The sequence below is a fragment of the Lampris incognitus genome, chromosome 5 (genome assembly GCF_029633865.1).
Source record: "Lampris incognitus isolate fLamInc1 chromosome 5, fLamInc1.hap2, whole genome shotgun sequence".
Lineage (NCBI taxonomy): Eukaryota > Metazoa > Chordata > Actinopteri > Lampriformes > Lampridae > Lampris > Lampris incognitus.
The window spans coordinates 31,511,436-31,517,435 of NC_079215.1; the positions used below are offsets into that span (position 1 = coordinate 31,511,436).

At 41.3% G+C, this 6,000-nt stretch overlaps 1 protein-coding gene across 1 annotated transcript in view; it reads right to left on the reverse strand.

The window, feature by feature from the left end:
* The window catches only part of tet2 (tet methylcytosine dioxygenase 2), a 35,967-nt gene extending 31,422 nt beyond the window's left edge, over positions 1 to 4,545 (reverse strand). Inside the window, exon 1 of the mRNA XM_056280400.1 lies at positions 4,453 to 4,545. The gene's annotated coding sequence lies outside the window, so the exon portion shown is untranslated. The remainder of the gene's footprint in view (positions 1 to 4,452) is intronic.
* Positions 4,546 to 6,000: the final 1,455 nt, after the last annotated feature.

Sequence of the window (6,000 nt, forward strand, 5' to 3'; positions counted from 1 at the left end):
AATATGCCTTCATAGTTAAACTGAAACGTTACCGCTGGTTAAGTTGCTCGAGTTGGCAACGTCTAGTCTATACATCTTCCCATCCTCAAGAGGTCACATGCTGTGAATGTGGCGGCCATCTGGGAGGCCCAATACTACTTGAGAACAGAATCGCTCCACCGCTTCACTGTTTTTTGAAACTTCTTGGTGCAGAGCTGACAGCAACATTCAAAAGAATAGTCCGAACGTAGGAGAAATGGACCGATAAGTGGCAAGAAGAGATGCTGTTCACTTTGGCGTGGTTACGTAACATCTCAGTTGCTCTCGATCTGCGGAATGCCAGGATAGTGTTTGTAAACAGAGCAGCCATGTGCCTGCGTTCACGTGGAGGAAGCTTTTGAGTCTCTGCCCTCGCCGACTCACCCCTAAGGTAAACCCTGACATCGATACATGCTCCTGGGGCCAGGAACACTCCCTTCGGCCTTGTGCCACTCAAACAGAGCCTTATCACTCCCTGGCCATAATTACACCGATGTCTAGCTAACAAGTCAGGAACTCTTTGGAGAGCAGCGCCAGGATTCGTATTTCGGATTCACAGTTTATTTCGTGTGATAATTAGCGGTAAGGGAAATACTTCGTGCTTCAGATTATAAAACGGTCACTTCACAAGCCGCAGCACTACAAATATTGGCATGAATTTTACTTAATGAAGTGGCAGTATTTTCTAGTTTCCTTTGGCATACATCGTGATAAAAAAACTGGATTAAAAAGATATTTAGATGAGCATTTTGCTGAAAATGTAAAATGCATAAGCATTTAAAATGTGGACAAAATGTCAGGAAATGGTAGAAGCCATTCTATGACTATACTTGATACAACTTGACAAAGGGGTCAAATTTATCTCGACGCATGCTCAATAATCCAGCTGTAGAAATCCCAGAAAAGTTGAATCAGTTCATTTGGATACCAAGTTTAGTGGGAAAATCCTCACGACTCGTGGTCATTTAGCCTGATGTTAAACAAAATGTCTAGGGTATCAATAAATTTTAGCCTAATTTAAAATACCAATGCAGTAACAACTGATGGTGGTTTGCTGCCTTTCTTTTTATGGAAAAACAACCCCGAATGTAGTGGAAAGAGAAATCAATATAGCAGAGATCAATACTACACTCAGTATCTCGCCATTTTACTTTAGCATGAAAGTCAAGCAGAGGCTGGTCAAGAAAGCGAAGGGAGTGAGTGCAATTTTAAAATGTCTAAGCCACCACAGGACCTGTTCCACTGTCTCGTTTCTTGAACAGCCTTGGGGTGGAAATGTGATGCGTGGGCTTACTCTCGGGGTCACAGGTTTAAGGCTCTGGACAGCATTGTTGTGGAATACTATGGCAACTGGACATTCTTCCCAAAGGTAATATTGTCTTTTCCCGGGCCCTGACATAAAGAGGACTTAAAGGCATGTCGAAGGAGCAGTCCAGCCGCACAGTTTTATCAGTGGGTGTGGATGGGTGAGAGCAGCTTGGTCTGTGTGATTGATCTATCTGCCGCTCCCCCACTCAGCTCCCTACAAACCTATTGAAGATCTGGTATCTTATTAGTGCTGATGCAACAGCAGTCATGCAGAGCCTCTTTTTTGTGTTAAATATCAGAATCAGAATACTTTATCCATCCCCGAGGGGAAATTGGGTATATATGTTGTAATGCTGTGAATTATTTTTTTCTCTTGCAACACACACCTTGAAACTTTGCAGTAGTGCAGTGTAATTGAAAGTAAAAGAAAACATACACTGTACTTCCACAAAATGGCAACTATCGACAAAAATGTACAAGATTGCGAGTAGCAAAAAAAAGAAAGTGTTTAGGTACAGTCCCTCCAGACTTGAAATGAGTGGAAATGTGATGTGAAATATAATAGAAGATAGGCATCCAGAACAGATGCAAGAAAAATTAAAAGGTTAAGTGTGGGCCATCAAAAGAACTACACAACAAAAACACAAAACTGCCTCATTATTAACTAGCCAGTTTATCCATTCAGTGAAGCATTCTGCCCATCTCAGGTTGAGTAAAGAAAGTCAGATTTGGTATTTCACATTTTTCTTACTCGTGGGACTAAGATGTCTCGGGAATTTGTTCAGAATTGGTTTGGACAGCAAATGAAATGAAAGGAGAACAGCAAAACATGGATCATCTGATCTTGTCTTGGCAAAACACACCCTGTATGAAAACTATGGGAACACCGCCTCTGCTTACTGACAGTCAACGACCATGCTGTCTGTATGAAAACAGACCCATGCTATCTTTCAGTGTAAGAGTAGATTATTTTAGTGTAATAGCTACATGCTAATCAATGCTAAACACACACAAACATGTAAAATCCAAACAATACTTAATTTATTGTGGGAAATGAAAGATCTGTCACTGGAGACCCATATTCTTCTATGTTGTCAGATTTTCACATATGGGGAACAGGTTCAGTGGCTCTCGGGTTGTTTGACAAGCAACTTGACTTTATTTCATCTAGCTGTTGTTTTACCTTCAATATTGACACTGTAACACATATTAAGATTTGAGTCAATTATACAAATTGGGTATTATCATGTTAACTGAATCCCTTTCATTTCTCCTTGCATTAACATTTTGCCGACAGGCCAGAGTGTGTATTTACAACACCCCATTACAGGTCACTTGTTATGTTCCCCCTCGAAGGCATCCTAACCTCACTCTGGATTTCACTGGAGGCTAAACTTTGGCTTTTGAAGGGGGACGTCACAACTGCCATTAGTGGAATATACAAGTCAAATACACAAACATCAAATGGGTGATTATGATGGCAATCTAAATGTAGCTTTTAGTGAATTCAGCCGAGATAAGGAAATGATATTAGGGCCAATTCAAGCAACATATTTTGTTTTGTAAGGTAGACTGAACAAACTACAGAGGTACAAAAACTACAAATAGATATAAATAGTATGTGCAAATCCTCTGATTTTAATTTTCAATAACTAAATAAATCTGAAAAATATGCCCACAATCTGAGCAGGCATTTGATTACTACACTATCACACCAGTGCAATTCCAATAATGATAATTACAAAGCAACACAAAACACTCACGCAATAAAACTGTGCATGTCTTTCCAGAACTGCTAGTATCTCTCTCTCTCTCTGTCTCTGGCTCTCTCTCTCTCCTCCCCCCTCTCACTCTCTCACATGTTCGACACACTTTTTTCTTTGTATTGTCAATGACCTGTTAGCTGGTATTTCTGCTCGCTGAAGTTCCCATTGTAACATTGTAACATTATGAATAGTAGTAACACTGTAACATTATGAATAGTAGTAGCATTGTAACATTATGAATAGTAGTAACATTGTAACATTATGAATAGTAGTAAAACATGTGAGCCATATTGGCTCGTCAAGCACAACACAGGACATTGTTACAAATCACGTGAAAGAGGTTTTATCAACTACGTCGAGAAACAGGGCTTATTTTATTGCAGTCTGGAAATAATCCCATGTTGATCCTCCAACAGAGAAACCTGCTCCAAAATTGCAGTTCTTGCTCCCCCAGCTAATGGTGCAGTAGGATTGAGTTTCATTTCCTTCAGAGCTCTCTGACCTTGTCTGCGTTCACTACGCTCGACCAACACAATTGTCTTCTCTTTTTTAACTCTCCTTGGGACTGTGCTTGCTTTTGTGTCTGCTTGTCGTTCAGCGGTGAATGCAATGAAAGCTGATTCACGGAGATGCACAAAGCCAGAAGCTAAGCCTGCTCCTGTTATTCAGACCCTGTGCACACTAACTGCCGCACAGCTTCAGGTATACTTCTGCTATTCTCCATAACATCTCCTTGTGTTAAACAGCAAACACAAACACTCACACAGCCATAAAACTGACTATACGGCAGATAAATTAGCCGCCTGCATCACCAATATATTTTGTTAAAACAAACCATTTCCTTTTAATTTCTGATAATTGTTACAAAAAAACGTTTTGTACCCTTCCAACACGAACATATAAAAGCCCATATTTGTTTTACACGCACACTATAACATACACTTATCATAACTTGATGATGAAACAGGTTGGAGTGAAATGGAAAATGAAAAAAAATGAGACCATTACTTGAACAGGCATTAGTAAGGATACTTTGAAAAAAAAAGTCCTTAACAGGCTTTCTAAGGGTACTGTTTTTTATTTGTGGTGCCTTCCACATAAAACAAGAACGTTCACTGAATACAGGATTCACAGAAAACACAAGAAACATCTCTCAGGTTCAAAAGGCAAAAAAAAAAAAAGAAAATCGTCAGCCATGTTGGAGTAGCTTTACCTAATATCCCCTCCTTATTATGTTGGCTCTTGCTTTTACGGAGGGGGACATTTCCTATGCCTCGCCTAATACAAAACCACAAAAATATGCCCAAGGTTAAAGGGGGAAAGGCCGAGAAGAGTAAACACCCTCTGAGTATATTCTCACCTGTTTTTATGTCCCTCCACTTTGTAGAAATTCCAACAAACCGTCTGGATCTCCTCTTTAACAAATCCTAAAGGGCAGCCATCTTGCCTCCTTCTGTTCTTCTATGAAACAGACTATCCTCCACATCAATATTCATGGAGACCAGTCTGACGTCGGCTCTCATCATCAGGAGAAGCCCGGGTGTCGCTGTTGGCCACCCGAAGAAGTGCACACATATGTGGGTCTGGTGTAAGGTAGCAGAGGCATGCAGAGTGGACAAGGTGTTTGTGTGGGTCAGCGGGAATAGCCTTGCTTTGCTGGCAAACTCAAATAATCACGAAATCACTTTCCTGCTGAGTCCTTCCCACACAAAGGGCCAGGGTCGCTCTCTCTCTCTCTCTCTCTCTCGCTCTCTCTCCCCCCTCCCTCCCTTTTTTTTTTAACTTCTTCTTCTCTCAGCCGCACACAATAGTGCACACACTATGATGGCTTCCCTGAAGCACTGGAGTGGATTCCCTCCACAGGACAGGACTCCACCCCCATGCACTTTTAAGATGAATATTGCACCAGCTGAACAGTCTGACTGGGCTCTTCCCCAGTCAGACTGAGAGGACAGAGAGGATGCCCTTTCCACCCCCCGCCTCTATTCTGAGACAGGAAGACAAGTCACTCACTGTTTTTTTTTCCTTTCCCCACCCTCTTTCACTCTCTCAACTTCCTCGTTGTTTCATTTTCTTTTGAGCGGTTGTTGGTTCCTGAAATTCCCCTTTAGCTTCCAGAAACATTTGCTTTATTGAGAATTGCAGCAACGATCAGATGGGGGCAACTTGGACTCCCACCAGATGAGCAATGCACTCATTTCCAAAGGCTGTGTCTTATTTTGGCATGCCTTGGCTTGGCAAGCTCATTTTTAGAGTGGGGGGTAAGACAACTCTAGCCTTTCAAAAGCCTTCATACAGGCAGCATACTTCACTTCATGTGTCTGCCAAGACCCACCTCCTGTTGACACTGGCCACGTGGGCTGGCAAGAGATAGAAAAGAAGTGTGTGTGAGAGATGTTGAGTATTATTCAAAAGGCAAGATAGTATTGTAAAATGCTGGAGCAAGTTGGACAAACAGGCTTAGTGATATAACATATGCAACAACCAAACAAAGATTTTGCAATAGGGCTCCGTGACAGGTCAGCTATTTCACATGCAACCCAAACATGGAGTTTCAGTTTACCAAGTGGTTACGAATCTGTTAGTAAGAATCATCTTTGCCTTGCTACAGTAAAGCAATGAACATATGCATAACATGTGCCATAATGTACCAAATCCATCAATGAAAACATGATTTGGTTTTTCAAAATTTGAACTTTTATGTTTGAGTTCTTGTAATTTTGAAATACCGTTATCTCCATTCAGCCCATGTTTCACTTCTGCTTTAATAGTCTGGTGCATATTTCAACAGGTGGGTTTTTTTGGAAAATAATTTGCCTTTGGCTGTCTGCCACGTTTAAAGAGAGACCCCACCTCTTTCCCGTCGGCCCCTGCTTAGCTGCTCTGACATTTGTTGACTCAATAGTTT